Here is a 19,341-nt window from a genome sequence, read left to right as displayed (position 1 = left end):
TGAATTCAAATTGATAAATGCTTTCTATATGATTCCCTTTTAAAGGCAGCTTTATGGCACATTATGTCTTTATGCAGGAATTCACAACTATCTAGTCATACTTGAATAACTCATTTGCAAAATAAAGAAAAGCCAAATTCCACCCACATTTTATTTATGCTCAAGCTCTAATTTATGGAATGCATCTGAAATGTACCTTTCTATTTAAATACATAAACATTTAAAAAATCTTGGAATATCTGAACTGGTGCTCACTTCAAAGAGAATGAAAATAATATTCAAATACAAAACAAGTGGTCATGTGGGGACATCAAATTTGGAGGGCATAAAAAGGAGCATCTACCACGATCCATCAGCACCACTCACTGACAACCAGAAAGTAAGAACCACCCTTTGATCATGGTCATTTATTCACATACATCCTGCACTTTTGTTTTTGCACTAATGCACACAAATGACAATAGAGTGGGGATGGGATGGCTTGGCTAGACATACCCTTATCCAAAGGCTGTAAGACATGAAAATGAGGAGTGCAGCCTTTCCTTCCAAGAAAATTGAAAAGCAAGCACTGGAAAACCAAGAAGGAAATTTTTCACTCTCACACTCATCTAACCATTATGTTGTCAGGACTGCAGCGCCAAATGCTTCACAGCTTTCCTTAATAGATTCACATGCACATTTACCAGGAAGCTTTAATTAATGGTATCCTGAGAATCTTCACATGCACGATCCCTTGGGGAAGGTTAAGCCTTATCAAGCAAGCCTATTGATTCAGAGGCAGGGAAACTGGGCAGCACACATCACTGCGGGGATGGAGTTGTACCAGAGATAAGATGCAGGTAATAAATAATAATGATATTATTAGCTCTTAGAAGCCTACTGTATATGAGGGATGTATTTTTGTCTTTTAACCTACATCCCCTTTGAGTGGAAGTGGAACAGAATAGACAGGAAAGGTCATCTTGTCTATTTGGAGAGCTTAAACAAGCCCATCATAGAGGGAAAACAGTAGGCTCACACACAGCTAAGCATTCCTCCCTCCAAATCAGCTGATTTGTCCATAGACTGATAGTACTTTATTTCAAAAAGCACACAAATGAAGCATTTTTACACTCTAGTACAAATTCAAAAAATAATAATTTCAGATAATAAACGTAAAATAATTCTATTTAAGCAATAATGGCTCAAAAAGGCAGAAGGTTGGTGTAATTTACTTTGACACCATTATGTTTATGGTCTGCAAATATTTTTTGCTTATGCTTTTTGATTTTGAGTTTTTGTGGGGAGGGGGGTGGAAATGCTTGGATTTTGCTTCCTGCTGTGCTTAGAAGCCTGAATGGTGTTGAGGCCAATGCTCTTATAATCTCTGGTTGTTTTGTGTGCAGAAAGATATGGCTTTACCTCTTGCATGGCTATATATATGCTGCTTCTCCACAGAGATCCTTCCCGCTTGCCCCAGGGCTCCTTGTCTCCTCAAACTACAGCCAGCTGCCGCCTGATGTCCTATTTTCTCATTGGCTCTTGCTATGGCTGAACCTCGTGAGCTAAACGAGCTCCAATATTTTCTATGAATTTCCTGTAGTGAAACATAACCTTAAAAATAAACCCTCCTTCTTTGATGTATTCCTAAGAAACTGATGCATCCTGACACAGATCATATGTATGTTCACACAGACCTGCAACTTCTGTTGCAGCTGGGAGGTGACTGAGGAAGCAGAAGGAACACAAATTATGTTCAGAGGAACAGAATAACAACTTGCTTCATGAGATAGTGACCGAGGCTCTGTAAACTCATGGCCATTTTCTTCTGAAGGGGCATAAATATATGTTTACTCAGTACTTAGCATATTGCTGGAAAATGGGGGGGGGGGTTATATTTTGCTGCTGAATTCCAAGAGATTAAACAAAGGGGCCAGTGCAGCAAGGACAAGGTAATGCAGAGCAGGCACACAGCCTTAAAGCGGATGGGGAATCTGTGAGAAAATACATTGACTTGAGTGAAATGTCACACCATGTCATGGTAACTTTAAATTTCAACCTCTGAGTTAAGCGATGTTATTTCATCCTATCAGAGGGCTTCATGAAATCCTTCTTGTTGGGTTTGTTCCTTCCAGAGCCTCTCTCTGTTCTTACAACTCAGTGTGTAGTGATCAATAATGCATTCTCCTCCCCACTGCCTCGATACTACTCCTTCATTAATGATACGAAGGATACATTTCAAAAAGTGAATGAGGGGAGAATAGAAATGGAAATTAACCCCATTACCACCAGCTTTCTATTGAGAAATAATGATGACTGACAATTCCAGGGTGAAAATGAAAAGTAGGTTGGATTTTGTTTTCTTTTCATTTTTTCCCTCCTGAAACGGGGTCCCGGTCTTTGTTCCTTCTTTCGCGTGTGTCATTGTAACAACTGTCATGTAAGGTTAACGACAGCCTCTCATTACCGTTGTCAAATATGTAATAGTGTGGCCCAGCAACAAGGCTGAATGGCTCCTGCTTGTCAGAGGCCTATGTTTTGCGTAGCAGATGGTCACTGTGTGGGGAGAGGCCCTGTTCAGATCCATCAGTGCTATCCAAGACACGTGTGTAAGGAAAGCATTTTTCTCTGATGGGACAGCTCATGGATGGAATACTAATTGGGCACAGCAAGACGACGGAGTGTGTGTGTGTGTGTGTTTGTCCTTCTTCACATTATGTTATGGTCAACAGAAGGAGGCAAGAGATGCAAAGGCCTTTCCTTTTGTTTTGTACAGCTTGGTTTTAAACACGTCAAGCCAAATCAGTGGGACTTGCCCCATATGCTTAGGATCTGGATGAAAAGATGGCAAAATAAATTTGCATAAATTTTGTCATTTAAAAAAAAATCCTATTCTGTAATACCCAGATATTCTTGTATAATACATATATCTACTGAGATCTCAAAATGGATATCTGAGTCTTTTTATCTCCATTGAATGGTGAGAGGGGTGTCGAAAAGACTGCTTGTAAAGGATGCCAAGGAACAATCTAATCAGCTTGATTAGAGGAGAGGGGAAATGTTGGGGGGCAGAAAATTAGCATCTGTAGGGTGATAAGAATCCTATGTCCTTATTCTGTCATGGGGGTCTATTGTTCAAAGACTTGTGAATTAACTCAAATTCAGTCATCTCACATAGTAATTTCCTACTTGTGTCTGATGAAGAGTATTGACATGTGAAAGCTTGTATCCTGAAGGTGTGGCTGGACTCAGATCTAGCTGTTCTACTGCAGACCTACAAGGCCACCCTCTGAAACTAGTATAACACTTCCTTTTGGTCCTGATAGTTCTTCAGGAAGAGGCAAAACCCCATGTCAAAACTGAATTCTTTGCTAATGAAGTTGCAGCAAAAATAACCAATTGCCAAGGACGGGGCTAAATGATAGCCTGATGATGCTGGATCCATTAAAAAAGTCACAGCCATAGAACATTGAACACATCTGGCCTTAGGTTTAACCTGAGCTGTCATTTGCTACATAGGCAGCGCTAACACACTAGCATTGCAGTCATCCAGACCACAGATCACAGTGGCATAAATATGGCTGAGAAGAATTCAGTTAAACGAATAAATGTCCATTTGGTATGCTGCAGCTCCAGCATCCCATAAATATCCCCTTGGAGCCTATTACAAGAAACTGGAAAACAAAGGAACAGGCTTCCAAGTTAGGAAGCTTTGGGATCAGATGTCCAATCTGTAGAAAGAATTTGTAATAATGTATTCAGGATCCTTGTCCGGGCCACAGTAAAATTTGCTGGGAAGAAAATGTCTGCATGAATATACTTGTATTTATTAGCAAATGTGACCATTTTTGGTCCAAATATTCTAGAAATACCAGTTGGATCATCTGTCTTATTTTTCTGCACAATATTGGCTATCCTGTTTTGCTCAGTCTTTCTTGCCTCTAAGCCGATAATTTCTGGCTGATTTACAGCAGGCTCCCTCCCCCTTCCAGAGCAACCTCTACTGCAACCTTTGGCAATGTCAGTCATAAATCTTTCATCACCAGTGAAGAGCCTATGCCAAGTATTTTCAAAAAGTTGCTGCAAAACATTAGGCATGGTGGCATCATGTTTTCTTTTCAGTCTCCCAGGGAGCTGTCAGGAAATGAGGGCAATTGTAGAGAAGGCTGGCTCAGCAGAACTCTGCCTCTCCTTAGAGTCCCTTTCTAGCACTATGTTATTCCTGTCTGGAAAGAGTCTTACAAATAGTGATTTTGAAAACCAGGGGCAATTTCAGGAGCTTCCTGAGGGAAAGCAAATGAGAAAAGGCTTCAAACCAAGTGTCCTACCCAAAGTCGATGCTGAAGTGTTGAAAAGTTAAGTAGTCCCATTTAGCATGTTCAGTTTATCTAGTACAAGGCAAGGGAAGCACAATAGTATAAATGGCACTACGATGCTAAAGAATTATGTACGAAAAGGAACTGGAGCATACACTTGGCACATTTGGGAGCCAAAGCTTTCCATGGGCATTATTCTGATGAAATAAAAGAATACCTTTAGGAAGAATTAAACATAACAGTCTTCAAATGCTAGGTGGCATTTCAGATACACACTGCCAAAAGTTGAAAGAAGCAAATGCACTGTCAGATATTCTTCTTCTGACTCACAACTTGTTTGGAATGGGCAACATATTTTAAAAAAATGAGTGCAAAAGTTCACTGAACAAAAGAACAAGGTTGCCATATGCCAGTTTTCAGGTGGCCACATGGCTATTTTTTCTTTTTCTTTAAAGCCCAGGGAATAGACTTTTAACCATTGCTCCCACAGCAGTGAATTAATGTATGTAAATAAGTCATGGGCACACGCTCTATCCTCTATTCAGAGGATAATGACACACAAAAGTAGTGCATGTATGTTGTGCCTTTTAAGGAGAAGAGCCCCAGATTGCACCATCTTTTTGCAGGCAGATGCCACCTCCTGTCTCCATTCACCTTAAAAATAACACAGCAGAATAACCTACCTTCTTATCAGAGTTACTTCCTAGGAAAAGAATATCATGGTCTTCTTCACCACTTGTTACTCATCCTCACTCTGATTTGGACCCTCTTATTTCAGTTAAAAATATAGTGTCTTTACATTGGTGGAGCCACACTGATTTATGCTACGTTGAAATGGGAGTTGTATAATATATATTTGTCACTTTGAGGCATATTTTATAATCAGAAACATGAGAAGAACAAAGAACATAATGGATGTTCCTTATCAGAGAACATCAAAGCACCCTGGAATATATTTTACGCACTGTGGCTTGATAAGATTATTGTTAATTTGGAATTTTTATATGGCAACCCTGAAATTTTGATATAGAATTGGGTCAGTAGTTAATCACTCCACTCTTTTTTTTTAGTTTGTTGTTGATGGCTTGAAATTTAAGCAGAATTCTATTCCCATCAGAGATGTTATGTGATACTGAATTTACTTATCACCTGTCATTGCAATTACTGTAATTCTTTTTTTGCATTTCAGTGCTTGAGACTTGAAACATCTCCAGAGTCAAAGAAAATAAAACTGACATTACTGTCAAGATTTCTTCCCCCAAAATATACAATAACACCAGTATGGTAGCTAGTTTTACTAATGTGTGATCAATTACTTGCTTTTACCTTATTCGTAGAAGTGGGAAAGTGGCAAATAAATTTAGTAATATTAGCCACCCTCTAAAATAAAATGTCTGTGAGATAATTCAAAGCATAGAAATTGAAACAATTATTTCCTTTTAATGTCACCTGCGCTTAGAATTTAGCAATAGGAAGAAGAAGTGAAAAACAGGAATGAGAAATGGTCAAACTCTATTCTGGATTTATATCCTGTTTTATGGTCTAGACCTTCAAGCAATAAAAAAATTAAAAAGATAAATAATATAGTCAAATTCATAAAATATCATATGTGATACTCCATTATCATTACAATAATACTGATTACCTAACAAAATAAGTATTAAAATATCAGACATCAGACTATGATTCAGAACCTGCTCATGGTCCAGCAAATGCTTTTCTAAATCAACTTGTAACTTCACCCTAAGGGTTTTAAATAAGACCTATATTTCACATTTGTGAATAGGGTTACTAGCTCTGAGTTGGGAAATACTTACTGATTGGGGGCAGGGGGGGGAACTTGGGGAGGTGAAAGACCACAGCAGGGTACAGTGACATAGAGTCCACTTTCCAAAGCAGTAATTTTCTTCCAGTGTAGGGATGCAGACAAACTGGCTTACAAAAGAAAGTTCATTGTGAATTTTGGATGGTGTGTGATTTGCAAAGTATTGTTCTGTCGAGAACGACTAGTTTGGGCAGCGCGGGGGGTCTGGAGAAGGAGCGTGAGGACAGGAGCGGAAACCTAAGAAAGGAAGATACAGAGGAAGAGATCCCGACAGACCCTCTTTGGATAAGAAACTTACATAAAGTGATGTGGGGAATCAGTTTGCCAGGGGTGGGGGTAACGGTAGCACGGGGGCAGTCAGTACAAGCGGGGAGAGCAAGGGAGGACCCCAGGGCGGGGCGGTGGCAGAGAGAAGTGGAGTCCCAGAAGGGCGAGGTCCGCCTGAGAAGCCTGGAGGGTGGAGACAGGGGCTAGAGAGGCTACTTAAGGAAGCGTCAATGAGGAGACGGGGTTGGAGGTGTAGTGAAGGAACTACCCTGAACCCAGGAGCGGGAGAGAGAGTACCGACTCCATTCTGAGACGCTGTTCCCTACAGATAAAGCCTTCTAGTCCCGGGTCTCCCTCACCGAACAACGTGGCGGACCCGAAGCGTGGCAAAGACCCTGCGGACCCTGACATGTTCATGTGCTGAAGAGCCTCCATGAACTTCTACAAATTTTGATGCAGTTTATGAAGAGCAAATAGTAGGGGTTTAAATGGCCCCAAGTCATTAAAACCCTGCTTTCTGCCCTTCATGAAAAAGAGTTGTTTGGTTTAAATAGCTCAGAGCCATTTAACCTGCTGCTTTCTGCTCCCTATAAAAAGTGGCAGGGAACAAAAATCAGAGGGTTAAATGGCTTTTTGTAGGGAGGTTAAGTGGCTCAATTTAACCTCATACTTTCTGCTGGCTCCCAAGAGCGGAGTCATTTAACCCTCTGCTTTTATTTCTCATTGTTTTTGATGGTGACCAGAAAGTAAGGGTTTAAATAACGGTTCAGTTTGTGAAATGGAATATCAGTTCATGGTTCAGTTTGTGGTTCAGCTCTGAACCACTAACCGAACCAAATTTCAAACATACAGTTTGTGCCCATCCGTGTTCAGGGGAAATGATTTATATTGTCTGGAGATCAATTGTAATAATGGGAGGTTTCATCTGGAGGTTGTCAACCCTATGTGTGAGTTGTGCTGCTTTTTCCTGAGCATATCTGGCAATATACCAATTTCAAGTCATGCTGTTGCTGAGATTTTAGGATTGGATTGCCCATGTGCATCTCTAGGAATGTAATTCTGTAGAGGAGTCATTACTAGGGATGGGCACGACCCAACCCATGGGTCTCCGCAAACCCATGAAATTGGGTGGTTTGTGGCTTGCAAACTGGGCTCGTATGGCCATGCCCCTGACAACTGCATATGACCACACATTGGTCTTACCCCTCTGTGTGCTTTCATAGGCTTTTTCAGGGGCGGAGCATGTGGTGTGCAAAAATCTCTCTTCTGGCATAGATGGGACTTCGGAGGGTTGTCTTTTGATTTTCGTAGCTCCTCCAATGATTACCTGATTTGATTGATTGGCATCCTCATTAGTGAAGAGTAGTGCTCTCCTTAGTTTCGATGGGAATGCCTTGGTATATATAGTCCCTGAGGGCACGTGAGAGAGTGTTGCCTTCTTTTGCTCTTGGTAGGACTGTGTGGTTGTGGGAGAGAATTTTGTGGGATAAATAGAGTGGTTCTAGAGAGAAAGAACACCTTCAGCCTTACTTGTGGGTCTTTGGCTGCTCATTTCTGACTTGCATTCAATCCCTTTCCCCTTTTGGAGCCCCGTGGCTTTTGATCAGAACCTTGCTGTGCCTGTGGCACTGGCTAGACTTCCACAGGCTGCAGGCAGATGTCTTTTATTTTTTGTCTTTGAAGTATTCTGTCTGGAAGCAAGGGAAAACAATTTTCCCCCAACATGGTGTTCTTTAAGGTTATCCTTTTAAACTTTTTCTGGCTGGCTCTGAATTTTCTCTCTTAAAATGGGGTGAAGGATCTCCCACAAATCCAGATTTCTACTTTACATTTATTTGGGGAAACAAATCACTCACCATTTTAAAGAACTCTTACCATTTCTTCCATCCAACTCACAATTCTGCTGACTGCTTCTGCTTCCTCTGGTCATCAGGGTGCCTTGGTTTAACATGTCTTGTCTCTCCTCAACCGCTTTTCTGCCATCCTATCCCTCCTGGTCTAGATATTCCCCCCATTAGACTTCCCAATGTCTTCTGGCACACTTATAGAGAACCTAGTGACTCCCATTTCCTCTTGACACATCCCCAAAGCTCCATATGCTTTGGTAAATCAACAAGTCTATGTAGCAAACAGAGTGTGAAGCGTTTGTCTATCTTGATGTCCCCTGAGGCCTTTTTTAGATTCACAAACTTGATCTCATAGAAGCCTATTATTCTATGGAAAGTATCCCCAAGGTTCCCCCTTTTTGCCGGCATCATTCTCTTGTCTCTGTACAGCTAAGAGTACTTTGGTGACATGAAAACTGCTGTTGCATTGGCTACCAAGTTATCTAGATTACCATTAATGCAGCCCTCCTCTAATCACGATCCACAGGATGTTTTCCTCAGCCTCCCATTGCTCCAATGCAGTTATCATGGCAGCAATCCCATCTTCACCTCATCACTCCTTGTGTTCCCATGTCTGGCTTCCTACAGTGTCCAAGATCTTGTCATAGTCACTTCATGATTATGACTATGGGCAGAATAAGGGGACAGAGGTTGAACAGGAGGAAACCCAGTGAGGGGCCAGAATGTGGACAATCTGTGACAAGCACTCCTTGGGTTGTTACCTGGGTTCTTTGTCAGGTTCTGGTTGTTAGTTTTAGTGAGTTGTAGTTGGCTAGGTAGGTAGGTAGATAGCTCCATAGATAGGCAGGGAGGTAGTTAGGTTACTAGTGTTATTGGTAGGTAGGCTTGTAGACATGGTTAGGTAGGTAGGTGGTATAAATTAGCTTTAGTATATACAGTAGGTAGTTTTACTTATGAAGTTTAGTTGGTAGGTAGGCAGGGTACCTTGAGCCCTGGGTTATTGAGCCCAACCAACTGGGAGAATAATCCAGGGGATTATTTCTACACCCTTCACATTTCTTGTTGTCTGTTGCTGCACACAAGGCCATGCATTTGTAATCATGACAAGACTTGGTTTAAAAACTGATGGCCATCTTTTTTTACATCTACAGTGCTGTGGTCAGCCATCTTCAACTTCTCCCAGATGCCCATGGAAAGGCCAGAAATTCATGATCCCACCAAACCACCCATGCCACCAAGAAGCCCATCCTCCAATGAGTGCACCCCCAAACCTACCCATATCTCCCCAGAACCCACCACCAAACTCAGTCTCCAACCCTCCCCATGGCCCCATGTCTTGTACTAGCACATTGTACTATATCTGTTCCAACACCATCATCTAGGGAGTCCAGTATAGTTTCCTTCCATCTTTCCTGGTGGTTCACTGAAATAGTTTGGAATTTGTCCTGATGTCATTATAATTAGTTCTACCAAGAACAGGGTTCACCCACCCCCACTTGCCATTGTGTCTGACTTTGATATATCACCTAACTCAAAGTGTCCATATGAAGAATTTCATTAAGTCCATAGGATACCATGGTCCTCTCCCAAACTATGACATGGGAAGGTTGGTGGGTGGATGACCACCTCCCAGGGCAAAAGGGGAGAAGGGTAGATACTGGACATGACCCAGAAACTATGTCCACAATGAGGCAATACACATGTATAGCGCACCCCAGGAAACAGCTAAACAGTTAATGAACTCAAGCAAACCCAAAGGTTCATGAACGCAGGGAGGTCTGTGGAAGTTCATGGTTCATGGTTTGTGACAACCCCCTGACCAGCAACAAATCCAACAAACTTCAATTTTCCATGTTCATGCCCACCTCTAGTCAGTACCACTGAGAAGGTCTTTGAACTTGTACTTATTTCTTGAGCTTCAGATTGCAGAGGACACCCCCACACAAACCCTACTCAAGTGATTTGAAGTTATATGGAGAAACTGAGGTTTAACATGATATCTAACCATAGATATAATGTAATCACTCTGACCATTCCTAATCAAGATTTGGACCACAACATTTCAGACCAGGTTAAGTTTTCAAACACTTTCCAAAGCTAGCCAAGTAGAGTGAAGCTTATCAAAGCTAGAATGATCTCCTCCTCACTTTCTGGGCAGGGACCTGGAAAAAAAATGACATGCAGTCAAGCACAAATGTGCACTGGATTTTTAAAAAAATGTGCATTGACCTTTAAAGAACATGCACACTGCTTGAGAACTAACTCAGCCACAGGCAATTACAAAAATGCTCAAAATCTTCTGGGAGTTCAGTGGTGCTTTGTTGCCTTTCCCTCCTACAGGCCATTGTGGAAACACTTTGCAAAGGAAACAAGGGATTCAGAATTCCACTCCCTGGGACTATTCTGTGATGTTTGCATTTCTGTGTGAAACTGTACCAGTATCACAATGGCCCATTATGCACGGAGGGGAAGGTCCACATTCGGGGTGGAATGGCATCGCCTAAAATCACCGATAATGTACCGCGCTGGCTGCAACCGGTCGCTAACATGCTGCCGAAAAAGCCGCGTTAGCAAAACGTGGAAGAAAGCAGAGCTTCCGGATGACCGGGGTGCAACCAGAAGTGGCGCCGGGGTCGCCGCGTACATAATAGGTTACTCTGGGTTTTTCTGCCGTTGCGTCCCGTCCCATGCGTAAGCGGTGTGCTTCACGTCTTCCCCCTTCGCGTTTTCCATGTGACTCGAAATCGCCGTTTCGGAGGCTGTGCATAATAGGCCAATGTGAGCAGTGTCTTCTTGAAAAATGCACTTTCTGTTCTGTAGTTCAGGTATGTAGAATACTTTACCATGCATTGGCTCCAGCTGGGCCACAGGGCTAACAGGGCTAATATGAAACCATGGTGTGTTGCTTTTTTTGTACTGAGTTGGAGAATGAATAAAAGTATAAGACATCAGAAAGAACAAGAGACTTGCTGGATAAGACGAAAAGCCCATCCCAGCAGCAGAGAACCATGCACCTCTGAATATGCCCAGGAACACTGGATATAGTGTTTCTGGGAACACAAGCTGTTTACCTGGCTGTTCTGAGTGCAATCAGCTGGATGATTCCTAGTACATGTCCTCCAACATTTGGAAGATGTCTGCTTGTTTGGTATTACAAGCAGAACTGCACCTAAGTCTGTTTACATTTCTGCTTGTGCATCACTGAGTCCACGCATATGCAATATTTATGCAGTTTACTTTTTATTAATTTGTTGCAAAGAATGCTTGTTAGAACACTATTTTCACAGCACAAAACTATATGGAATATCAAAATGCAGAGCAGAATAGCAAAATTCCATGATGCCATTAAGATTTCTCCAGTGTAACAAAGATAGCTAACAGATTCAGTATTTATACCTTTTTCCATGGCTCTATGTGTCCACTGAACCCCATATTGTGTCCTCAGACTAGCTACATCTCTCTGAGGTCTTACTCAAGCCAGCTGCTAGCAGTAACCATAAATGCATGGAATGATCCTGAGGGCTTGTGTCTGCAAAGTTGATGCTGAACCTTTCCTCTGTGGCCTCTCTTAAACACATGTCTATGCAACACAAGAGAATAGAGGCATCTTGGTGACCTTACTTGTTGATACTTTCTTATGCAGCTGAAGGGTACGTGCAAATACCATTCATACGGCTATTTCTTGCTCCATTATCACTGTTTGACTGGGCTCTTCATTTTTATTAAATAGAGATAATCAGATTTCCTCCACCTCACTCTGGTGTCATTTTTATAGAATTTATACTGTGGTCACTGTGTTTTAGACCCAGTTCAGATTATGTAACGGGTTGATACAACTCTTAAAATCAATGCATGGTCTGGAAACACTGCAAACTTAAGGACTCTTCTGCTTTAATACAGCAGTGCTTTCCAAATTATACCTGTGCAGTCAAAAGTGATCCAGTCTCAGAAAGACAATGTTGTTATCTTTCTGCCTGCAATAATGGGCCTCACATCCCATTTGGAGGTTTCTATTGGAAACCCACGTCCATTGTCCATTTCAGTGTAAATGTCTATACATCTATCTCAATTCAAATGGCTCCTAATGCACTCTTTCCAGTAGAATCAGCTTTGAAATGAATTGCATCATTCTAATTGACTTTTGATTGCTTGGCATTTGACTTTTGTTTTGGCATATCAGTTTGTTCTCAATTTTTATGTCTTTGGATGGAGTATTAACATCTATCCTGAACATGCCAGTCAGCATAATTGTTGTACTGGAGTGACATACTGGACAAAGGTCAGGAATGAGCACTGCATAAACTGAGGAATCACGCACAAGACACATGATGCAGTAACCTTCCTGTTTTTTAACTAGCCAACTAGCTGTATTAACTTACAAGCCTGGACCACTAAACTTAATAGAAAATTTGCCATTGACATCAAGTGGCTGCAAATTTGTCCACATTCAATAGCCACAGTAAACTTTATAATAGCAAATTGCCAACATAGTTCCTGGCATGAAGGCAAGATTCTGTCTCATTGGTTAACCAGAAAGGTTACATGACAGGCCCAATGTTTCTTTCATATTGTATTGCAACTCCATCTTTTAAAATGGGATGCTTTGTCTCTAAATATCATTGCTAGACCTTTTCTTTTGATTTCTCTTGGGAAAAAGACCTTCTTCCAGTTCACTGTCTCTTTGTTCTTTTCCTGCCTATTACAGCATAATTTCATCAGCTCAAAATGTGAGTGAACATATACTAGCTAACATCTTGATGGCATTGTTTTGAAAAATAAAATGGAAGAGAGATGACAAAATACGATATTAGTGAATATAGTACTATATAGCTGTACACAGTAATATGGGATTTTTTTGCATACAGTTGGTGTAACAGACATATTTATGTCATAAAAGAAAAAGGAGAAATATGTAACAGGAAGCTTGAGGGAGATGAGCTACAGCTGTTGATAAAATAATTTACCGTTTACCTCGCACAGTCCTTGTTTTTACACATGGCAGTCCATTGTTCTGGAGATTTTAGGTGGTGTTTGTTGACTATTCTCAACATTATTCTCCATGAGAGTAATGAATTCCATTCATTCATTATATGCTGTTTTAAAGTTAATGTATTTTTATCCTCAATGTTCATAAGACTGGGGGTGTGAAATTACTTTCTGATTTGCCTTTCAGACTGTTTTCATGGCTTTTCTCATCACACCCATGTGTTACCCACAAAAACTCCCCATTGTGGGCATTCTTTGCAAACAAGGGGACAGACTGAGTAAGTGCAGTACTCTTTATGGGCTTAAATGCAGCCAATGGGAAGCTAGGTCTCAAGAGCTCAGGTTAAGGATACTGGCACTCTGACTTTCAAGGTAAGCGTGGCAATCATATCCCTGCTGCACACTGTACAGCCTCTGAGCCGTTGAAGAGGGTGTGCAGAAGCTGCTGCCAGAACCATCTATTTATAGCAGCAAGTACTTAGGGAATAAGGCAAGCTGTTTATAACACAATGACTTTTCTCAAGTAAAATCCACACACACACACACACACAGAGGTTTACCAAATAAAGTTATATGACTGACCAACTGTTTCTTACATATTGTATTGCCGCTTTCTCTATATAAATCAGAGTTGGAAGGTAGAATATATGATGATGATGATGTCTTCCTAAGGAGGGAGCTCTTTTCATGGAACAAAAGAAGAAAGTCAGCAAAACTGTGAAGCCAGAAGTCTTCTTCAAGCTGAATTTTAGACTACTGCCAAAAATAGGGTTCACAAAATCAGCTGACATCATGTAAAAGAGATGGGGAGCTTTGCACAGGGGTGAGGACACAGTCAAGCCAGCCAGTCAACTCTACCCTCTTTTGTTGCTTTACAATTTTCCTTTTTACATGTACTACTGCTGAATGAAAATAATGCTTTGTTAGGGAATGTGAAAAATCTGCTTTTATGAAACCTGGCTTGAAAGTCCAAAAGAAGCGGCCACTCTGCCTGGCCCTTCACTGTTTTCTCAGCTTTGTAGCTCTGTCATCAGGCCGTGCACATTTTGCTTCTGCAGCCTTTCCTTAAGAGATATATCAAAGTACCAAGTTAACAGAAAACGATTACAATCATACCTCACGTTCTTTGGCATCGATTGTGTCATAGACCTTCCAAGAGTTTTGTTATTGACCAGTCAATAGTTCTGTTGCACCAGTGCTTGCCTCTGGATAGTTTCTTTAGGCGTAACTTGACTAGCCCTGCTCTCATGAGGCACTGGAGGTTGGGTCTTGGACTACCTTGGATTCACCCACTAGTCTTGTAAAGAACAATTAGGAATAATTTAGGAATATTTCTAAAAATCCATTTCCCCCTGTTCACTTTTCCCCATGCAAATTCTTAATGAGAAATGTCAAAGCAAAATTTGCATTTTGATTTTTGTGAAACTCTTACATCAAATTAGACCTGTTGGCATCTCTTGTTTGTTTTCATTTTGTCCAGTGAAAATGTTAAAAAATTCAGCTATCAAATGTGATCAGAGTTTTTAAAAAATGCCAGTCTATTTCAATTATCAAGCACTGTATTAAACAGTTCTCTGTGCTAATGATAAACTACAATCCCTTTGATATGATATACCAGTAATTTTCAATCTGCCTTCTGGTATATCTTGGTTTCTTTGGAAACTTATCAATGAATTAGGAAGCTCAGTTATGGTGGTCAGGTTCACCCTCATTTCTACTGATATTTCTCTGCAAATATGTAAGTATAAGTTTAAAAACAGTGAAATTCCAGGAGCACCTTAAAGACTAACAATATTTGTGATGAGGTAGGAGCTTTTGTGAATCACTGCTAACTTCTTCAGATACCTGAGGCAAGCAGTGATTCACAAAAGCTCATACCCTGCCACAAATTTTGTTCTCACAGACTCTTGCTCTTTTTTAGAAGAAGAGTTGGTTCTTATATGCTGCTGTCTTCTACCAGAAGGAGTCTCAAAGCAGCTTACATGTGGGGGAGTGGGGATTCAAACCAGGCTCACCAAATTAGAAGTCTACTGTCCTGACCACTACCCCACTACACCAAGATTATTACAGACAAGACTAACATGAGTATCCATTTTTAAAAACTAGAATTTACCATTAAACCAACTTAGCCAAGAACTAATATGGTAGTCCTAAACAGAGCTATATCCTTCTAAGCTGATTGAAAGCATTAGGCTGAGAAGGGTGTCACTCTTCTTAGGACTGTAGTGTAAATGCCTTTGCATGTCAATTTATGCATCAAATATCAACTTCCAGCTATCAAATAAAAAAATCAACACTAATTTAATGTCAAAACAGGTATAGAAGTATTTGGTACTTGATTTTTGAGATCAAACCACCCAGACAATCTGTTGGCCTGTGTACTTCCCTGCCTTGTATACTGTAGCTCACCTTTTGCCTCATATTGTAAGATATGAAACCTGGATAGTAGAAGATCTGGGGCCATTCCGCACCTGTAAAATAAAGTGAAAGGCTTACTTTTGCAGATGACATCTTTGTCGTCAACATACAGTGTCCCAGCAGCAAACTGGCAGCTAGCAAACTGGCAGCTACATCCTCCATTTTAGAGTGAAAGTTGGGGAATCTGGTGCGAGTGAGAGGAGAGCCCACAGCAAGCCACATGCCAAGGAAATGTGCAGAGCCAAAGTAATGCTATCTCCACCTCCAGCACCCGTCCTCACACTCACCTCCCTCTCCCTTCTACCGGGGATGGGGATTTTCTTTTTTTTTTTAAAGCAAACTTCTTGGAGCAACAAATACGTATTAAATCACCTAGGCAAACAAATAAAAAAAAAACCTTCGCCACCAGTTAACACACTAAGCATGCCTCTCTAATCCCCCTCCCAAAATCAGGAACAAGATCACTTCAAGGCTAATGATTTCAAAATGGGTGGCACTTAAAAAAACACTATGCATCTATGATTAGATGCACAGGCGTCTAAAAGGAGAAGTTTTACTTTAAAAAAATTAGCTTCCATCACGGGCCACAGGGAGAAAGGTGATTGGCTGCCTGGCTTGATTGACAGGTAGAGGAGTGTTCAGAGTATAGTGCATTCCTCCCCTCCGCCATTTCAAGCCAGCATGCAGAGTGCCCAGAAGCGTAAGAAGGTGGCAGAGGGAAGGGAGAGAGCCAGGAGGTGCAGTCTGGCCAGAGGCACATTATTTAATAGCATTACGCCATGGCGCTTGTGTAACACAATTTTTTTCAATGTTCAGAAATGCCCCTGGTTTCCGTCCCATCTGGGTGCATTACAACTGGTTCTCTCCTCACTGTACCATCCCAAGCACTTGTTTGACTGGGTTGGTGAGACAACCAGACCTTTGTTGGGAGGTCCAATGGGGGGGGCAGGAGGGATGTTTCACAACTTGCATCTATATGCATCCTGCTTTATGTGCATCCAAATTGTGGCATATTCTGTCAGCCTAACTTTAAAAACAAAGTCAAATTATTTCTTATTTTGGAGGGAGAGGGGATATTCTATGTTATTTTCATGTATAATTGTTTAAAATATGTATTATGGTGAAGGGCCTCAAAAGCTAGAAGTGGTGGAAGCGTTTTTAGACCTCTGAGAACACCTGTCTGCTGTAGTGGTTAAGATCAGTGGACTCTAGTCTGGAAAGCCAGTTTGATTCCCCACACCTCCACATGCAGCCCGCTGGGTTGACCTTGGGCCAGTCACAGTTCTATTAGGGCTATTCTGGCAGAGTCGCTCTGTTAGAGCTCTCTCAGCCCCACTTACCTTACAGGGTATCTGTTGTGGGCCACTTGGGGACTCCTTTGGGTAGTGAAAAGCAGGGGATAAAATATAGCTTTTCTTTTGTTAATGTTTGCACACCACGTGAAACCATAATTGACTGACAATGCAATCCTAACCATAGTTACCCCCTAAATCCACTTAATCAACAGGATTATAAGGGTGTAACTCTTTCTAGGATTTCAGTGTAATTGTGGCTGATAAATCTAAGTTTAACACACTATATAACCAACAATAAATAGTGTAGCATCCCAGTTTGGATGATTAGTGAGCTCACCAATTTAATTTTGTCCTATGTTTATAGTATTGTTTTTATGTTTTTTGTATATATGGCTTTAATGATACATTTCTGTTTGGTTTTAAGATGTGTTTTATTATGTAGGTTTTTAATCTCTTAGCGGCCTCATGAGGTCAGAAAGGTGGGGTATAAATTTTGTAAAGGAAATGAAATGAACATGGTTTTGCACTATGTATGAACAGAGCATGATGATGGATTTTACACCATTTCCTGCAGCAGGGGAATTTTTGTGCAAGAAATTAGGAACATGTAAGTGATGCTGGGACTTTAAGCCCTTTTAATAAAGGCCTTCTAATGAAATTGAGAATGAACTGGTTAGAGTAAAATTATTGCATTTGTCCCACATTTGTGGGGATGTGCACAAAATCTTTATACTTTTCTTCTCAGGAGGTAAGCTGGTGCAGCATAAGGCTTTCTGCCAAGTGTTTGCATCATTTCCAGAAAAGCCATTGCATAAATTCATGTTTCTGGAAAGAAGGCTATTGTATAGAATAGTGTGGTTGGGGAGGCTTACAGTTACATTTTAAATCTAGTGTTGTGCAGAAGTCTTTTATAAGCTGAAAAAAATCTCTTTAGAAACAAGGGATGGCACTATAAAAAGCTCTTTACTACAGCTGCTGTTGAAGCCAGAAAGAGAATTGCAATTGATTTCAATAGCAGTAGGTTTGAAGAGAGTAACGCTTTATGGCCTTCCAGCAACACAGATAAACAGCAACAATTTCAAATTCTACCAAAAGAGGGCTCCAATGCTTTGATTTAAGTTGCAGGAAATGGGGTCCTAGAGTATTTGGGATTTAATTGTTAAGGTAAATCTTGTTAAAGTAAATCTCCTGCTTTGACTCTCCTAGATTCTGTGGGAAGTGAGTGACAAATAACTGTTTAGAACAATTACATGAGGCATCAGCTTCCAAAATTATTAAAGTTAGCTCAAATAGTTTTCTGCTTTTCCGTCACTTTTGACAGTATAAAACAAAAATAGCCCAATAGTCTGAACCAGATTGGGATAGGTTGTAAAGGCAACCTGTTTTAATGAGTACAATTTAAGACAGCCAAGGCCCAGAATTATGACCCAGAAGGAAAGATGTCTTCTGTACATAATCTCTGTACCCATGACAGCTGCTTCTCCTTACCACCGTTGCATTGTTCATTATGAATGGTTTGCCTCACTATTCTGTCACAAACCGAAACCTCCATTTTGTATACCTCTTTGCCTTCTCAATGGAATTTGAGCAGAGAAAAGCAATACTGACTGGCCGGTGCATGTGCTGAATGTTACGAATAGGGCACCCAGTAAACAAATGCCCACTCTAAGCATCCATATGTTTGTCAACCCCAATGACAATTAAAAGCAATAGAATTAATTTCCACATTATATATTTACATTCATCAATCAAATAACTTTATTGGCATAATTTGGTAGTTAAAGTTATTAAATATTACCAAGTACAACCCCAAGGCATATCCGTATAGTTGTCCTTTTTCAGAGAAGGTTTCCGTTGTTTGGATTCTGCCTCCACAAAGGTCGCCAGTTTTCTGTGTCCTTGGAATCTCAGTTGGCTGATAATTTGTAAACTGGTTCCTGATTATTTGAACAAGGTGTCAAGATTATATTTTTATAAGGTTTTCTCATAGGTTATTATGAAGATAGCAGTCCAGGAATATATGTGTCAGTTGACCTATTGCCTTGGATAAATAGCTGAATCCTATACGTAGGACTCACATTAATGGGTTTAAACTACTTGTAGATTGGTACCAGCTAGATTTCAGGTGGGAAATATCCACAGTCAGAGTAGTTCAGCAGTAGAATAGGCTGCTCCCCCTTACTGGCAGTCTTTAGGCAGTGGCCTGACAGATAATTATCAAGGATGTTTTAGGCCTGTCCTACATTGATCAGGGAGTTGGACAAGATGGTCTGCATGATCCCTTCCAACTCTATGATTCTGTGTATAATATACCTGTTTCACATGCGGAAACCCTTATGGGGTCTTATGTGAGTGGAGAAAGCTCATTCTTGTCTTGCTTTGGGTGCACAGAAATCCACATGATGAAG

Source organism: Paroedura picta, chromosome 9 (genome assembly GCF_049243985.1).
Source record: "Paroedura picta isolate Pp20150507F chromosome 9, Ppicta_v3.0, whole genome shotgun sequence".
In the NCBI taxonomy this organism is placed as follows: domain Eukaryota; kingdom Metazoa; phylum Chordata; class Lepidosauria; order Squamata; family Gekkonidae; genus Paroedura; species Paroedura picta.
Note: the sequence above shows the minus strand (reverse complement) of the source record.